This window comes from Halichoerus grypus, chromosome 14 (assembly GCF_964656455.1).
Source record: "Halichoerus grypus chromosome 14, mHalGry1.hap1.1, whole genome shotgun sequence".
Lineage (NCBI taxonomy): Eukaryota > Metazoa > Chordata > Mammalia > Carnivora > Phocidae > Halichoerus > Halichoerus grypus.
The window spans coordinates 64,996,115-65,015,088 of NC_135725.1; the positions used below are offsets into that span (position 1 = coordinate 64,996,115).

Consider the following 18,974-nt stretch of genomic DNA (forward strand, 5'->3'; position numbering starts at 1 on the left):
GATATGTACAACATGATGATTTGATAGACATATACATATTGAAATGATTACTACAGTCAAGCTAAGTAACATATCTTCTCACATAGGTACCTTTTTTTTCTTTCTTGGTGATGAGAGCATCTGAAATCTACTCCCTGAAATCTACTCCCTTAGCAAATTTCCAGTACTCAATATAGCATTATTAACTATAGTCAACATGTGGTACATTAGATCTCTAGGTTACACTAGATTGTATTCATCCCATATAACTGCAACTCTGTGCCCTTTGACCAACATGTCCCTATTTCTCCCACCTTCCCACCGCTGGTTACTACCATTCTTTTCTCTGTCTTTATGTATTTCACTTTTTTTTTAGATTTCACACATAAGCAAGATCATTCTGTTATTTTCTTTTTGTGTCTGGTTTATTTCACTTAGCATAATATGCATAATATTTCACATAGCATAACAGCATGTTCATCCATGTTGCTGCAAATGGCAGGATCCCCCCTTTTTTTTTTGAAGGCTGAATAATATTCTATTGTATATTGTATATATATTATATATATGTATGTATATTGTATATATATATATCTTATAATTTCTTTATTCTTTCATCTGTTGATGGACACTTCCCTGTGTGTTCTGTTTGATTTTCTTTGTTTTTATTTTGAACAGTAAAAGAAATAATGAAATATTTTCAAACTTACTTCATGCAAATTTGAACTACAAGAATGTCATTTTGTTTTTCTCTCAACCACAGTTGTGCAGGTTTTCAAATGTCTGTGTGGAGCTCAACCAGTTTATTGTATCTTTATATCTTTCATGGTGTTGAGCCCCAAATAGTTAAACAGCAAAATTCCTGAGTTAATTCATGCAAAGAAAATGTTTAATAGCAAGTTACACAGGAAGAATAGTGGTGACCTTATCTTTTAATGTGTTACCCATTTTCAGTTCAGAGCCAAATTTGAAGATCCTCTTCCTGCCAAAAACAAGTGGGATAACCCCCTGTCCAACACACAGTAGAGCAGAATACTGCTCCTGCCGAACATAGGCAGCTAGCCAGAGAATAAAGAGAAAAGGACCTATTCAGTTATGCAAGAGAAAGCAGAAATAATTCCCGTGGAGAAAAGTAATTGGTTGCAGACATTTATTAGAAGTATAGGAAGGGTTATGAGAATTCTCATACTTAAAGTTAGCAGATAGAGAATGAGGCTGAAGATTTTCTGCAATTAGTAATAGGTATCTGATGCAAGGAAACAATCATCCCATTTCAGATTAGGTTGGGTCAGTAATGGAGTAAGGCCAGAATTAGCCAAAAGGGAATGAAGGAGCAAAATCCAGAGTAGGCTAGAATAGACAATGTTGTCTTAGTCAAAGCAGGTTAGGAGTTTTTCTAGTTCATTAGGTTAAATGTACAAGTTAATCTTCATTTATTTAATCATTCACCAAATATTTTCTGAGCACCTAATCTGTACCAGCCCCTGGATGACATGCTGGAGAGAAATGGAACAAAATAGATATGGTCTTTCCTTTTTGCAGATTATAGGCTAATGAAGGAGGCAAATTAAGGAAATAATCAAAATATAAATGTGAAATCACACTGTGAAAAGTCCTCCCATCATAGGACATTCAGTCCTGTTGGCCCCTCCACCTGGAAACATGTTCTCCCTTTCATCCTTTTCATGTGTTTGCTCAACTCTTGCCTTCCAAATAAAGCCCTCCCCGATCATCCTGTTAATATTAAACTGCCACCCCAACTGCCTTCACTGGCACTCCCAATCCCTTTGCCCTACACCTTTTTTTTCATAGACTTTATCATCTCTTAACATACTAATTTACACATTTATTGGTACTGTGTCTCTACTGCTAGAATATAAGTTTCTTAAGAGCAGGGACCTCTGTTTGTTTTATTCATATTCCAAGTACCTAGAACAGTATCTGACACATAGGAGGTGCTCAGTATTAAGTGAATAAATGAAGCTATGAGAGTCTATCAAAACAGTGGTCAAAGTGGTTATAAATTGCTATAGTGGACTTAACTCCATTGTAAAATGTATATTGTTTTCATATAATTGACTCAGATTTTTCTGTTTTCTCAAATTAATTCATGAAGTCCCAAGAGTTATTAAAAGGAAAGAAAGAACACAAGAAGGTGGCAAGTCCTCTTGCTCTTCATTTTAATTCTGATACTAAGATTGTGCCAACCAGGAGAGTAACATCCTTGCAGAATGTTGCCTTAATGTGATTTATTTTTATCTGATCTATTTGTATACACACTTAACATGATATACCCAGACATGTGTGACATGGGTTAGCATGCATTATTTTCATGACATATCACAGTACTTTCTTGGCTTCTGATTTCTCAAATCTTTTCCATTCTTTGTCTTTAAACATATATAATTTTATTGCAATGCTTACTTACTTGATCCTCTCCATGATTATTTTCACAAAAACTGTAATTTATGTAACATTTCCATGGTTTACAGAGAAGAATAATTGAGATTATTATTGTCCTGGAGAATCTAGGTTACATGGCTACAATCCCTGCAAGGGGTCTTCAGCATACAGTGAAGCACTGATTATGTGCCAGCATCTGGAGATTTAAAAATGAGAGGACACAGAGGATCTTCAAGGAGTTGCTTGGCTCTATTAGCCTTGGAATTGAGTCATTAGAGATGGTTCACTGCAGCCTAAATTCTGGGCCAATCATGTGTAAGTGTTGTCATAATTTAAAGAGCCGATGGAGCTAAAATTTTCTTGTTAATGGTGTTTTTTCCCCCCCTCTTTTTCTAGTGGCCCCCTCAGAACTTATCAGAATTCTCTGTAGAAACCAAATCTATGTGTAACTAGCTAACTTTATTCACAAATCTGGGGGTTCATTGTGATGGGTTTCATTAGAAACCTCTGTCCTCCACCCTCAGACAATTAATAAGGAAGTCTTCTAGTCTTAGATGCAAGTAGAGTTGTCATTGTTCCGAGAAGCTTTTTAGGTTCAGTGGTTCAGCATGGTTGGGGCACATGGGGGTGTATGGTACTAGAGGAATGGAAGACAATGAAAGAAGAATGAAAGGCAAGGTGACAAGGAGTCAGATCAGAAGGGAAGGTCATTCTACGTTGGGAAGTCTGAACTTCATCCTGAGGGCATAAGCGTTCTATTTCTTTATTTTTAAATCAGGGAAATGGTATAATCAGATTAGCGTATGTGGAGAATCACTATGGATTCAGTATGAAGAGAGGACTGGCAGGATGGCAGGATGAGATCCAGGACAATCTACTTGAGCGAAGATGGTGACCTGGAATTAGACAAATGGCAATGGAGAGGAGGTCTAGAAATGGCCTTGAGGTGGGGTGGGCAGAAGAACTGGAGAAGGAACAACAAGAGATGAACCCATATTTCTGGCTTACACATGTGTCACTCTGAGGACGAGCACCTCGTTCGGGAAAAGGGGATGAATTCATCTGTGGACATACTGAGTTTTGCTACCCGTGGGCCATCAAAAATATTACCTGTTTAAACAGTTAGGTATGTGTCTCTGGAGCTCAAGAGAGATATGACGATGGAGGCAAAGATTTGGCATTTATTAGCACTTAGATGTAAATTAGAGCTGTAGTTGTAAATAAGATTTACCAGGGAGAAGGTGTGGAATGAGAAGAAAAGAGAGACAATACGGTGGTTTACTACTACAGGGATATGCAGAGAATAAGATCCTGTAAATGACACCGAGATGGAGTTGCCAGAGAGAAAGAGGAAAACCACATTCATAAGTGATGGACCATGGTAGCTTCTATCATCTATGTGGATCCTGAAGCTCTCCAGGGCCAGAGCAGAGTGGGGATGAAGACAGTTACTGCTTGGTCTTTAATGATCAGGTGACAGGAGATGATGTGACTGATAGTGACTAGGAGGGGAGAGTGACTAGATGACAGGATGCCACATCCTTCACAGTGATAAGAACAGCGTTTGGAATGGGAGAGAATGAGAAATCTTCCTTTGAGAAGGTTGCAGGAGAAACAAGATTTTGAGAGGAGTGCAGCAGACTGAATGTTTGTGTTCCCCAGAATTCAAATGTTGAAACGTAATCCCCAGTGTGACTGTGTTAGGAGGTGGGGCCTTTGGGATGTGATTAGGTCATAAGGGTGGAGCCCTCATGAGTGCAATCAGGGCCCGCATAAAGGACGCACCAGAGGGCTCCCTCACTTCTGCTAACACACGGCAAGACACCGTCTATGAATCAGGAAGCAGGTCCTTGCAGGAGAATCCCCAACACTTTGATCTTGGACTTAGCCTCCAAAACGGTGAGAAATAGAGTTCTGTTGTTTACAAGCCATCCAGTCTATAGTACTCTAGCAGCCTGAAATGGCTGAAACAAGTTTAACTTATGGCAGGAGAGGGATGAAGGAAACAGTGAAAAGCCTGTGGATATAAAGGGATTTTATAACTCAACTGAGGATTCTAGAGGGCACAGTGGAAAGGTTTGGGACCGAGGAGAGCAATGGTGGCTGTGTTCGGGGAAAGCAGCACAGAGTATTATGAGCTGGTGATATGGTTAAAGATAGCAAATAAGAAGGCTTTCCTTGGGTGCTAGGAAAGACAGCAGAGATTTGAGGTGGGTGGGCTTAACTGTTAGGTTTCTTAGAAGTCATCTTTGGCAGGGCGCCTGGGTGGCTCAGTCGTTAAGCGTCTGCCTTCGGCTCAGGTCATGATTCCAGGTCCTGGGATCAAGCCCCGCATCGGGCTCCTTGCTCGGCGGGAAGCCTGCTTCTCCCGCTCCCCCTGCCTGTGTTCCCTCTCTCGCTGCGTCTCTCTGTCAAATAAATAAATAAAATCTTTAAAAAAAGAAATCATCTTTGGCCAAAAGATGGCCCTAGTTTTTGATGGATGAGTAGATCTTGAAGCAGAATAAGTGACCCAAGGTCTGAAGTGACGGCATGTGTTATGTGAGTTACACAATTTTCTGCAGGTGGCCAAGCATATTGGGTTCTATGTGCTAAACTTTGTTCTATATGAAACAGTCTTCACTCCCATTTTCAGATCACAGTTTGAGACCTGAAGCCTCTTTGGTTCCCAAATCATACTTATATTCCTCCTTATAAATGTTCCTACAGCATTATATAATTTCCTGATCATAGCACTGGCTAAAGTATAGTATTGCCAGTTTATATAGCTAGATCCCCCATTAGGCCATACTCTTTTAAAGGGCAAGAACTTTCTGACCTACTGTATTTCCAGAAACTTGGCTACACACACACACACACACACACACTCACAGTGTGTGGGTAGGGCTGGTATATCCTGTGGGTTTTGTACCTTCTGTCTGAGGAAATGGTTTCTGCCTGTACTCAGGGGAGGGGCTGCTCTGTTTTAGGATGGAGCTTTCCCGCCTTCAGTGTACAGGGGGATGAGTGGCAACAGAGTGCTTGTTATCAGCTCACACCGATTATGGCCGAAAGAGGGCAGCAGAGAGTCACAGACCAGAGGCGATTTGACGTGGTACAGAGAAGGGTGTGAGAGAATACAAAATCCGGAGAGTTTGGGATGCCAGGGTTAAGGTGGTGCTCTTTACAGAAGTTAGAACAATGAGGGGAGGTTTAGCAGGGAGAGAGTTGGTAAATCCCTAAGTCTAAAGAAGATATTTAAAAAGACTCAAACCCAGGGGATGAAGCGGGAAGTAGTGAGGTATTTCCTTCTTGGTTAGAAGGCAATTTGAACTAATTGTGTTTTTACTGAGAAGAACATCCTTTGATGTTGGGGTGTTGACCTATTTTTATTGATTTTGAGAGGGGTTCTCTGTGCCTCCTGGATTTTGATGCCTGTTTCCTTCCCCAAATTAGGGAAGTTCTCTGCTATAATTTGCTCCAATATGCCTTCTGCCCCTCTCTCTCTTTCTTCTTCTTCTGGGACCCAATTATTCTAATGTTGTTTCATCTTATGGTATCGCTTATCTCTCGAATTCTGCCCTCGTGATCCAGTAGTTGTTTATCTCTTTTTCTCAGCTTCTTTATTTTTCATCATTTGGGTTAGCCTGATGATGGGTATTAAAGAGGGCACGTTCTGCATGGAGCACTGGGTGTGATACGCAAATAATGAATCATGGAACACTACATCAAAAACTAATGATGTAATGTATGGTGATTAACATAACATAGTAATAAAAAAAAAAAGAAGAAGAACATCCTTTGAAACCCAGACCAGACTCTGGAAGTGAGGCCTCTCAGTCCTAGGAAGGAGTGAAGGGATGGAGAGGCTTCACTGAGTGAAGGGAAGCCACAGATGTCCAAGAGAGATGCTTCTAGTAAATGCTCTTAGAGGCAGATCAGGTCCATCTGTTCTGAATAGCCCAAAGGGAGAAAAGTGGGACTAATGAGTAGGAATGAAAGGGAGACTGATTTCCATTTAAAATGAGAACTTTCTTCTCTAGCCTTGTCTCATGCCACTCTCCCTCCTTGTCTGCCAGGCCAGAGCCACACTAGCTCTGTTTCTGTTCCTTAAGCATACCCAGACATTTCGGGCCGCCTCACTACCAACACAGTTGTATTTTCATCATCCCTAAGATCTTAACTGTTATTTCCCAAGAAACTCCCTCTCTGACTATCCTCTGCTATTCTCTATCATAGCCTTGTGCTCCCTCCCTTTTGAGCCCATTACTACTTACCAGTAGGCATCATTAATTTCTCTCTTGGTTATTGTCTGTCTTCCCCTGAGGGGCAAGGGCCATGAGTGTTTGACTCCCACAACACAACAATTGTGTAACCAGCACCTCGTATAATACCCAACTGATGGGCAGTAGTTTAAGAAACATTGGCTGGGCACATACACTGAATAGGTTGCCTTTGGAGGGAGGGAGTTGCCCATCACAGAATGTATTTGAAATGAACTAGACATAACTGTTGGCTGAGATGTTGTATACAGGATTCCAGGATCAGATGGATTTTTACATAAAAATGACATTTGAAGATCCTTTCTGTCATTCTATTCTATTATTCCAAGAAATGAAGAGTGTAAAATTAATGACTCTAAAATGAAGGCAATAATAAGCCCATTGCTCATCAATATGAAAAGGAAAGAAAATAAATGTGGCTGATTAGAGAGTAATGAAGATCTTGCCAAACCATTAATAAAAATGTAATTTGTAAGAAATCTGGACCTTAAGTAAGTCAGACTGGGATAAGTTCCTAGGGAAATACTTAGGGACTAATACAAAGACAGATCCATTGTAACTACCTACTATTCTCTTTGTGTCTTTAATAACTAGCACAGTATATGGCATATAGTAAATGAACAATAAATATTTGCTGAATAAGGGGTGCCTGGGTGGCTCAGTCGTTATGTGTCTGCCTTCAGCTCAGGTCATGATCCTGGGGTCCTGGGATCGAGCCCCGCATCGGGCTCCCTGCTCCGCGGAGAGCCTGCTTCTCCCTCTCACACTCCCCTTGCTTGTGTTCTCTCTCTCACTGTGTCTCTCTCTGTCAAATAAATAAATGGGATCTTTAAAAAATATATATATTAAAAAAAATTTGCTGAATAAATAAATAAGGGAACTTTTAGAAACCATACCACAGTACTCTTTCATAAAAATGTACAGTCTGCATTGGATCTTTGCTTGCTTGGTATGATTTGCCCATTTACACCTTAACACCTTCCAACAGGTAATATACTTATGACATGTCATTAAATGAAGAGAAAATGATGCCTCCACGAAGACAGTCACGTTCCTCACTGCTGAGTGTTGATGTAGGACCAAATTATTGCTAAAAACACTTTCAGTTTTCTGAAATTGCCTGTGAGGTGCTGTTATATTTTTGTCAAAATTGACATTTAAATAAAGGCAATAACAACTAATGCTCATTAAGATAGTAGACCTGATTTGGATAATTAACGTTTCTTCAAGTTTTTTTAGCACACTTATATCACTGAGTATCAAATATTAACACCGATTAAACATGTACTTATTTTCATATTAACTATTGTGGTGGACAGACTTTAAGGTAACCTCCATGATCCCCAACTTTTAGTGTTCATGTGCTTGTGTGATCCCTGCCCCTTGAGTGTGGGTGGGATCTGTGACTTGTTTCTAACTAACAGAATAGGACAAAGGTGATAGGATGTCACTGATTGTTACAATATATAAGATGCCATCTTGCTAGTAGACTTGCTCCAGGGCCTATTAGTACCAAACTACTTAATAAACAGAAATGTTCAGTGTTTCTTTTGACTTAGGGGGTGACATTTTTTCAGAAGACACTAAGGGTGTTAGGAATTGAGAAAATTTGGAAACTTCACACAGTGCTTAGATAACAACCCTTCACAATGACCCTTTAGGATTTGTATCTCTAATAACATACTTTGTAAACAAACAGATTAATCTTCTGGCCATTTGAAAATTATAAGGTTTGTTGTTGACTAAGTGTCTGGGGATACTATTAAAAATGTCACCACTGGTAGCAAAAGTAGACAAATGGGACTACATCAAACTTAAAAACTTTTGGGCATCAGAGGACACATCAACAGAGTGAAAAAGCAACCTACAGAATGGGAGAAAATATTTACATATTATATATCTGATAAGGAGTTAATATCCAAATACACCAAGAACTCTTACACCACAAAAACAAAACAAAAAAATCAGATAACCTGATTATAAATACATATTTTCTAGGAAATTGGGTTGAAAATTGCTTGTCTGTCTTCCAGCTGTAGATTTTGAGAATAGAACCCAACTGTCACGTAAATAATAAAGTGATTGAAGCTGAAGGCAAAATGCAAAATTTCTCTAATGACAAGAATTAAATTTAATCTTATCTTGCTTGAAGATGACTAAAGAGAAAAATATAAACATATGAATGAATAAAGCAGAACAAAAGAAAGGGAACAACATCCTGAAGACTCAGACAAACGTATACTTCTGAAAACTCGTACTGTGGGACAGAGACGATTGTTTGGTGTTTCCAGTATGATGCAAGAATATAGGGTCAAGAAAAAAAAGAAGTCAAAATGGTAAATAGGTTTAGATAAAAATAGAGATTGAGGAAATAAGGAATGTTTATCTAGGATTTAAAACTATAATGCATTATTTAAAAACAAAACGAACTAAAATGCATTATTGACAAGAAAAAGCAAGATAAACAACATGAAAAAAATCATATCAATCATGGGTGGATAAAACTGAAACACTCTACCTGAAGGCAGACACGAAGAAAAAGAGTTAACAGCAATGAGAGCCAATGAGTGGAGAGGAGCAGAAACAAAGTTCAAATTGGAATATGTAAATCATTCAGATAAACATCAACATATTCAACTTTCATATTTGAAGATAAATACCATGTAGCTTGCTGCTCACTTTTTACCCAGTGCCTTGGAGAGTTCAAATAATCATTTGTTGAAGAAAATGGAATAACTTAAACAAATTAGTTAGTTGAAATTATTAAAGAAAAACATTTCTAATTTAATAGACAACTAGCAAACTTTGTGTGCTACAGAGAATATATTTTCTTTTTAAAATTCCATAGAACATGTGCAAACCTTTCCTTAAATTAGGCTATAAAAGGCATCAATTAACTCTCCAAACCAGCAAATGAAAGGTCGTATTCTCTGATCAAAATGGGCTAAAATTTGAAATTAATGTAAGTTAATATACCCCCCATGTAAACTCAAACTTACTTTTGTGGGAATTGAAAAAAAAGACATTCTCAATAAGCATTGGGCCAAAATTAAAGTCAAGTGATGGCTGAAGACTACTTAGAACAGTTGCAGAGAAATTCTTTAAGAGATATGCAAAGCTATAATAATTTAAAAAGTATGGTATTGGCCTGATGATAATCAGATAGGTCAATGAATCCAAATGAACCTAGGTACAGAAAACAGAATAAGTAAAAAATGTTTTGTATGACAGAAAAGTAAACATAATAGGCACTCAGTAACATCTGAATGGATGAATCACTAGCTTTTCAAATCAGTGGGATTATTAAACAGATATTATTTTAATAATTGATAAACATTTTGGAATTAAGATAAAGTTAGTTCTCTATCTCAGATTCCATATCAGAATAAAGTCAGTATGAATAGGGTTAAGAGAAAAAAATGAAAGTATAGAAAAATAGAAGAAAATAGTGTTGAATATATTTCTAATTTTAGGGTAGGAAAAGATTCTCCAAACATAAAATCAAAGGAAAGAACATTATAATGAGATTTTACTAAAAATATCTGAACAATAAATATATATGCCTACTGGAGGTCACATGTCAACCTGGCTTTAAGTATCTTGGGTATTTTGTGAGAGTTTAATATCTTTAATATAAAAAACAGTGATAGAAATCAATACGAGAAATACAAATGCCCCAATAGAGAAATAGGTCAAGAACATGAGCAAAAAATTCACAAGCAGAAAACTAGCCAATAAAATATGGGAAAAATATTCAACTCCAAGAACAACCAAAGTAAAATAAATAGAAGCATGTTATCAGCTTTAAATTTTCAAATGTGTATGCTTTGAAAAATGGTAATGCCTAGTTTGGGCTAGGGTGCAATTATGACTTCTCTGGAGGGAAGTGATGCAATATGCCAGAGGAGCCTTAACATCCTTGCACTTTTTGACTGGGTAATTTCTCCTCTAGGAATATATTCTTAGAACATCTAAAGAGATCCACCAAAGGATTTACATACAGGAATCTTTGTTGAGGCATGATTTATAATATTGAAATATTCAAAACAAACTCAATGTCTTCCCATAAAGAGTTGAATGAAGTATTGTGCAATTATTAAAATCATGTTTAATAATACTATTTAATGACATATTTAAGTGCTCAAGATATATTGTTAAATGGAAAATGTAAGTTATAAACATATTTACAGAATGTCTAATTTTATTTATTTTTTATTTTTTTTATTTTTTAAAGATTTTATTTATTTATTTGACAGAGAGAGCGAGAGAGCACAAGCAGGGGGAACAGTAGAAGGAGAGGGAGAAGCAGGCTCCCCGCCAAGCAGGGAGCCCGATGCGGGGCTCGATCCCAGGACCCTGAGATCATGACCTGAGCCGAAGGCAGATGCTTAACCATCTGAGCCACCCAGGCGCCCAGAATGTCTAATTTTAAATAACAACTTTCAGGGCGCCTGGGTGGCTCAGTCAGTTGAGCGACTAACTCTTGGTTTTGGCTCAGGTCATGATCTCAGGGTCCTGGGATCAAGCCCTGTGTCAAGCTCCGTGCTCAATGGGGAATCTGCTTGAGATTCTCTCTCTCCCTCTCCCTCTCCCCCTCTCCCACTCCTGCTTGCTCTCTCTCAAATAAATAAATAAATCTTTAAAAAAATTACAACATTCTATTCTTTTTATGGAAAAAAAGACTGAAAGGTGTTATTAATGAATATCTTTGATCTTTGTGAGAGTCATCTGAGAAACTGCAAATAATTTTTATTTTGCTATATTTTCCAAATTTAGTAAAATATAAACATACTTATTGTATATGTAGAAAAACAGGAAATGACATTTAGTAAAGAAAAGCCATGTGTCTTTCAGATAAAACCTCTGAGTTTAAAAAATGAAGTTATGGGAGATAATGAAGGTATTTTGAAGATGCTTAGTGAAAACACTGTTTAATATTCCACTATTGACTGTACTCTGAAAATTCTAGCTGCTATAAGCAGAAAAATGTCACCAGAGAATCACATTTGGTGAGGAACTATCAACTGAGAATGTTACTGGACATAATTGCATAATGCCTTGCCAATATGTTATTGTTGCTTTGCAGGGCACTATGGTTTTTCTTCAACTGTTCTTCAAAACCTCCCACTTTTGGTGTCTTAGAGAATCTTGGACAGTCAGAAATGGAAGGAACCTTGGATCGTTTGGTTTGATTATTTATGTTTCGCATATGGGAACACAGGGACATTATATGATCTCCCCACTGAATGGAAGCCAGAAGGCAGTGGTAGTCTTTTATTCATTGCTTCTTCTATAATGTGCTATGTACATATATCTGAAGACAATTCTACAAACTTTTTGAAAAGCTTTTACAGTTTAATTTTTTTTAGATGGGGAGGTAAATTCCTTGTGGTTAGAAAGGAATATTAGACATTTTGGCCTCATGGTCCATGTGCAAATTTTAAGTGTACAAACATATGGCACACCCACTTACTTAGGACCTCTACACAAGATGCACTGGTCTACCTGAGCATAGGTCTTTGGGTTCCTGAAACCAATACTGACGTGTGTGTGATTGTGTGTGTGTGTATGGGGGGTGGGCAGTGGGGGCTTCTTTACACCAATAAGCAATTGTCAGACACCAGATGGGTGTCCTACAATTTAGCTTGACTGTGACACTATCTACCTAGAGATAGCATCAGATCCCACATGTTAAGGGTTCAGTCCCACAAGACTCCCCTCCTCCCACATCGACTTCAGATGCCAGCTGCAAGCCTAGGTCGTTACAGAGCCCCTGTATATCTGACCCACTGGCTATAAATCAGAGGTATCCATGACCCCTTCCATGGGTTTGATTAATTTAATAGAGAGGCTCACAGAACTCAGAGAAACATTTTACTTACTGGATCACCAGTTTATTATGAAAGGCTATAACTCAGGAACAGTCAGATGGAAGAGATGTATAGGGCAAGGTATGGGAAAAGATGTGCAGCTTCCATGCCCTCTCAAAGAGCACCATTGTCTCCAAATCTCCATGTGTTCACCGACCCAGAAGCTCTCTGAACTCAGTCCTTTTGGGTATTTATGGAGGCTTCTTACATAGGCATGATTGATTAATCACTGGCCATTAATGACTGATCCACTTTGTTGGGTCCTCTGGCAACTGGCCTCTAGCCTTAGGTGCTTTCCAAAAGTCACCTCAGTAATACAACAAAAGACATCTTTATCACTCTAATCACTTAGGAAATTCCAAGGGTTTTAGGAGTTTTGTGCCAGAAATGGGGATGAAGACCAAATATATATTTCCATTATAAATCACAGTATTACAATAGGCATTTATTTGTGGCACAGGAATGGGGAAGAATATTAGATCTTTAATATTGTACAAATTGCAGAGAATTCCCAGTCTTTAGCTGTAATTTCTCAACTATAAAATTTTAAGTGCAGTTCTCATCAATTCTTTATTTAACCCCTTAGCTCTTTTCATTAGAAAGTGAGGAGTTTAATTTTCCTGTGATACAAGCTTTGAAACATTCTGGCTGAAGTTACCTTTGGCCCAGAGTGGTTTCTGTCTCTTCTCTTGTGGTTTATCAGGACCAGATAGGCTGTGCTAGCTTTTGATTGAATGACAATAGCCTCTAGTTGAGTACTGGAAAATGTTTTGCATTTGATGCAAAAGATATTGGCTTCATATTCTTTCCTATTTTATGTTATTAAATATCACCCTCAGCCTTAGAAATCCTGGAATTTAACTTAAATTATGCATGTGTAAAAAATGACTCTTTTTAAATTAAGTTATTAAATTTAAATTATTCACGATGTATAAACTATATATGTCCCCTAACTGCTAATGTGGTGAACATCTTTTAGTAAATATACCAAATGAAAGTATTAAGAAAGCAAACAAATGAAATTCATATGAAATTCAGAAAGCAAGGTGTGGTGATTTTGCAGGTTCATGATGTTGCGATGTCCACTGGGGATTGTGACTGCAGGTTAGACCATTTAGAGATATGGTCTAGTGGTTGACTCATCACATTCCAGGGTCTAGTCTTGAGCTTTGCAAGGCCAGAAATTTGATCTTGTCACAACTCTGAGACAATTAGACCCTAGGAAATTGTTTCATTTCAATAAAGACAGAGAGATGTATAAACTAGAATATCAATTTACTCACGTGTAATGAAAAAATATAACCATAGCTAGGATTGAATTACTCTTGTTAGCAGATCAGCATTTTCTTTCCCTGTAGGCAATAGACAAAGGCTACAACATTTAATCAGAAACCTCATTTGATGAAAATAGATTTGTTTAATTTTAGGGAGTGCCTCTCCTAAATTAAGGAGAGACTAAACTAAGACTATAGTTTTACCCCTTAGAGGATAGATACCTATTGAATCTACTGGCCTATAGTTTCCATCCCCTGAATATGCAATCACTGTTTTTTATAACTAGTCCCTCTCTTTCTGTAGGCTATCATGTCTACTTTCTATATTCCATATTTTATATATATATATATATATACACACACACACACACATATATATATATTCTTAAAGAATTTATTTGTTTGACAGAGAGAAAGGGCAAGCACAAGCGGTGGGGGGAGGGAGTGGTGGTGGGCAGAAGGAGAGGGAGAAGCAGGCTCCCAGCAGAGCAGGGAGCCTCACGTGGGGCTTGATCCCAGGACCCTGAGATCATGACCTGAGCCGAAGGCAGATGCTTAACCGACTGAGCACCCAGGTGCAACTCCAGATTATATTTTTTAAACTTTGATGTTCCATACTCTAGCACTAGATATACTTGTATAGTCTCACTTCGACATGGGTCACAACCGTACAAATTATTGCCTAAGTAAATGTTTTGAACTTAATCTTCTGAGATAGTCCACTATGTACTTTATATAAACTTGCTACAAAAACAAATTATGTTTTCTAAATCCAACTAAGTTCTCAAATATGGTTGTATCTATAGTTTTAGGTTGACTTGCACTTCACTGTGTGAGTTTTCCATTCTTACTTTAAGTCCCCTTGCAACTATTTCTGAAGGAAATGCGGCACTTCTGGAGATGCCCATCAATGTGTATACTGTAGTTACCTGGGCCTGATGTCCCTGGCACGGCTTCCTGCCCTGAGAAAGCAATCTTCAGCCTGCTGTATGTATTAGCCTTCACTGCAGGCAGCTCCGTGCCCCGTTGCTACAAGAGCTATGGCTAATAAGCCGCATTGTCACAGAAACAGGAGCAAAAATCATGGGGTTAAAAGAGATCGTGATCATGGTCAACACCAAAATAAGAAACTTCTGGGTAAAGTCAGACTGAGAAAATGGGTCACCAGGGGTCAAGAAACTAGGTGACAACCAAAAGAGTTTGCCTTAGAAAAGAAGAGGATTTTGGAGGTGGATAGAGAAAAGAGGAGAGAAGACAGAGAATGGAAGTTTCGGTATTGCAGTAGGAGGCTAGAGCAGAGCCGATGTTAGCTTGAGAATGCCAGCGGAGGTGAATTAGGAAAAGGTCCTCCCTCCTTCCTGGCAGAGGCAACCCCTTCCCAGGGCGCATGACTTAAAGAGATCCGAGGCTGGATTCTTTTGTCTTCGCACCCCGTGACCGAATGCATTTATGCAGGGCACAAATTACACAACTGTTAAAGAACTGATGATATTTAACAAGAATATTGAAAGATGATGTAATTAAGGGAAACTGGATGTTCTCAAGAATTTAAACTTTTTTGGTGCTTATCACTAAGTTATTTATCTAGTAGCAAGAAATTCTTCTGAGTTGCCAGTTTAAAAAAGAAAGAAGGGAAGTGGGTTGTTAAAGATTTTATTTATTTATTTATTTGAGAGAGAGAGAGAGTAGGGGGAGGGGCAGAGGGAGAGGGAGAGGAGGAGCATCTCAAGCAGACTCTGTGCTAAGCATGGAGCCTGATGCAGGGCTCCATCTCATGACCCTGAGATCATGACCTGAGCGGAAATTAAGAGTCAGATGCTTAACCAACTGAGCCACCCAGGTGCCCTGGGAAGGGGGTTTTTAATACTACAAGTAGATTAAATTAGTGCTGGTTTTCTGGTTTATGTTGTATTAATCTAGTGATTCTCACTCCCAAGTGAATCAGACTAGGAGGACCCACTCAGGGAATACCATCTTACAGCATTTCAAGCTCTATTTAGGCTCTATTTTCATAACTGTGAGTTCCTCTCTCTTTTTCAACTTGGAGTATGCTTGTCAACCACATCCAAGAGGTTACTATTACATGAAATCAGCAATGCCTGATCTCTGTGCAATAGTATTCCTGGACAATATTGCTCTTCCAATATCTGTGGCTTGTGCTATGTTTAGGTCATGATTAAATTAATTGTTTTCCCCCTGAAAACCACTTGAAATGGAGCTTCTGGATTATTTCTCCCTAGTTTTCAGTTCCTATAAAATGGACTGCTTTGGATTTAATCCTACCAAGAAATAGGATAAATGTCCTAGGAAAATACAACAACTTCTTGGTTCTGTCACTTCCTTAACATTTCCTAACATGTGTGTCTGTATATTTTGTATATATATGCATGGATAATATGTTTGTATATATATACACATAAGGTGTAAATATGTATGCATGTATATATATGCATATGTATGTATATAGTCATATTTGCTATATAGATTCCAGAAATTTAAAAAATATGAAGCTTCTCACCTCTCTATAGGTTGTTGGTGCCTTAGAGGGAATTAGTATCACTGCTTTGCAAATTCAAACTGTGAACATTTTCATTTGAGGTGAAATCCAGAGTCAGCTTTCGGCAGTGTGTGCTAGAGGTGTGGAACAATGGGGGAGGCCCTGGAGGGAACATGGCAATGTAAGGATTTTAGTATAGATGCATGAAAATAATAGAGTCATGAACCTTGGCAGAAAAACAACTACTTCACTTTTCTAGCAAACTGATTTTCTGGACTCATCTTAAATCTGTATCTAAAATTGTTATGGTCATTTTTAGGCTGCCTGAACTCCCTCGCACATCCCCTTCCCCCAATTTTTCTCCAGCTAAATCCCACTTCTCAGATTTGGACTGTATCTCCTTTTTTTCTTTGCAGTTGGTTTATCATCTACTCCACGCCTTGGGCGTTGCTTCCCCAGGATATGGCTATGAAGTGGAACGGTCTCCCATCTCCCCAGCCTTCCCAGTGGTCCTCTCCACTCAACTGACTTTGCTATCACACACCAAGATGGCAACTAGAAATGGCTGTTTTTAATGGCTTAGCTGCTAATCATACAAAAAAGGAAAAATAAAAAAGTAACACATGTGAAGAAGATATACATTTTTGAAATCTTAAAAAGTACCTATAGGCCTAGTCCTTCATCCTGAGACGGCACCTGGTGGACTAGATGAGCAGAGCACCTGATGTCTTATTTCCAAGCATTGGGCAACTCACAGCACATTGCCTTCCTGCCACCAGCTACAGTGATTTATTTATTTTTATTTTTTATTTTATTGTATTTCTTTATTTATTTTTGGCAAACTCTCCCCTGGACATCAACAACAATGACAACAATGACAACAAAAATGTAAAGATAGCCATTATTTTTTGATGTAATCAAATGAGTTTTACTGCTGATAAACTGGTATCTTACTTCTTTAGACTTAGGCAGTAAGAGACATGCTTTTCCATGTATTGACTTATTCTTGCTTCTTCCTTTTCTTTCTATGTCTGGAACTGGACTTCAGGAATAGTGACTTTTGCTTTGAATAGAACAGTTGAAACAACCTGAACTTCAAGATGTGAAATCTTGGGAAACATCTTTTAAGATCCACAAGCCTAAGTGCTGATTTTGTGATTTCGTGCTTGATCCCATTTTCTATCTTCTGAACACATTTTCAAATATGATATAATGATACAGAGTTAAGCTCTAAGTTGCTTTTTTCTGTAGGACTGAGCTACTTGAATTCTACAGCCAACATTGAAATAAAATACTGAACATTTTCGTCACTCTTGATCAGGCTATCAAATTTCATTCTACTAGGCTTATACTAATCTATTCACTAACAATTTATGAAAGTACAACTTTTGTTACATAATCCTCAGCAATAAAATATCATTTGAAGAATATTTTAATATTTCATTATTAATAAGGGAAATTATTCTTCATAAGAATTGTGATTTTATAAAAAATGACAACCATTATATAACAGTATTTGAAGCATAAAATGTCCTTTTTCTATTGCTTTCTTCCAAGAAATTAAAATAAATGCTAGAGACCTAATAACCACATCATCATTGTGAATCAAATAAGAGGTATTATTCCCTGGTATTCAATAACTTTTGAAAATTATCATAGAGAATAAATTAAAGCATAATGAAAATTAGAAAAGGTAATAATGAGGTTCACTGTATGGTTTCCCAAAATCCAGAGAGAGAAAGGTCAATGTGTCCCAATTGCAGAAGGGATCATATAATCCAATCTCCCACTGTGTTGGAGAGAAAACCATAAAGAGACTTTCCTAACACTTGTTGGTGGCATATAGGGATACAGCACCCATTTCTTCGAACATCCAGTCTTAAAATAGCTTATAACTGTTGTAATCACGCTGGTTGTAATCATTATTCCCCTAATTTTTTTGGCATCTTTTTCAGCCTCATCATTATTACCATGAAATATATCTGGTGATTATGAACTGCTGTCCCTTAAAAATATACTTCATTATTATACATTAAAAAATTTCTTATAGGAAATCTTATTTCCTTTAGGCCTTGTCTGATTTTCACATACACAAACTGTTGTTATTACAACTTATAAAGAGTCTTGAAGGAAAACATTTTAGGGCCATGCTGTTGGCCGTGTTATTCCACAATGAAGCTGCTCCTGATGATGCATTTTATGTGAATGCTGTTGTTAGAGGGATGAGTTGTTTATTGTCAATCTGCACATAGGAAAAGATTCTTCTTAGTGGTTGTCTTAATCAGGGTTCTCCAGAGAAACAGAACCAATAGGATACAAATAGAGATTAAAGAGGAGATTTATTGTGGGAATTGGTTCACATAGCTATGGAAGCCGGGAGGTCCTGTGATTGGCCATCTGCATGCTGGAGAACTAGGGAAGCCAGTGGTGTAATTCAATCCTGGTATCCAAAGGCCAAGAACCAGGAGCTCTGATGTCTAAGAGCAAGAGAAGATGGACATGCCAGTTCAAGAAAAGAGAATTCGCCTTTCCTCTGCCTTTTTGTTTTATTTGGTTCCTCAGTGGACTGGATGATGCCTGCCCACAATGTGATGGCAGATCTACTTAGTCTACTGATTCAAATGCTAATCTTTCCAGAAATACCCTCACAGACATACCCAGGAACAATGTTTTATCAGCTATCTGGGCA

General features: G+C 38.0%; 1 long non-coding RNA gene across 1 annotated transcript; it reads left to right on the forward strand.

Annotated features, from left to right (window-relative positions):
* Positions 1–4,159: 4,159 nt before the first annotated feature.
* LOC144380163 (uncharacterized) lies at positions 4,160–17,600 on the forward strand. Its single transcript, XR_013443994.1, has 2 exons — positions 4,160–4,281; positions 16,702–17,600. It is a non-coding gene; the product is annotated as an uncharacterized LOC144380163 (long non-coding RNA).
* The last annotated feature ends 1,374 nt before the right edge of the window (positions 17,601–18,974 follow it).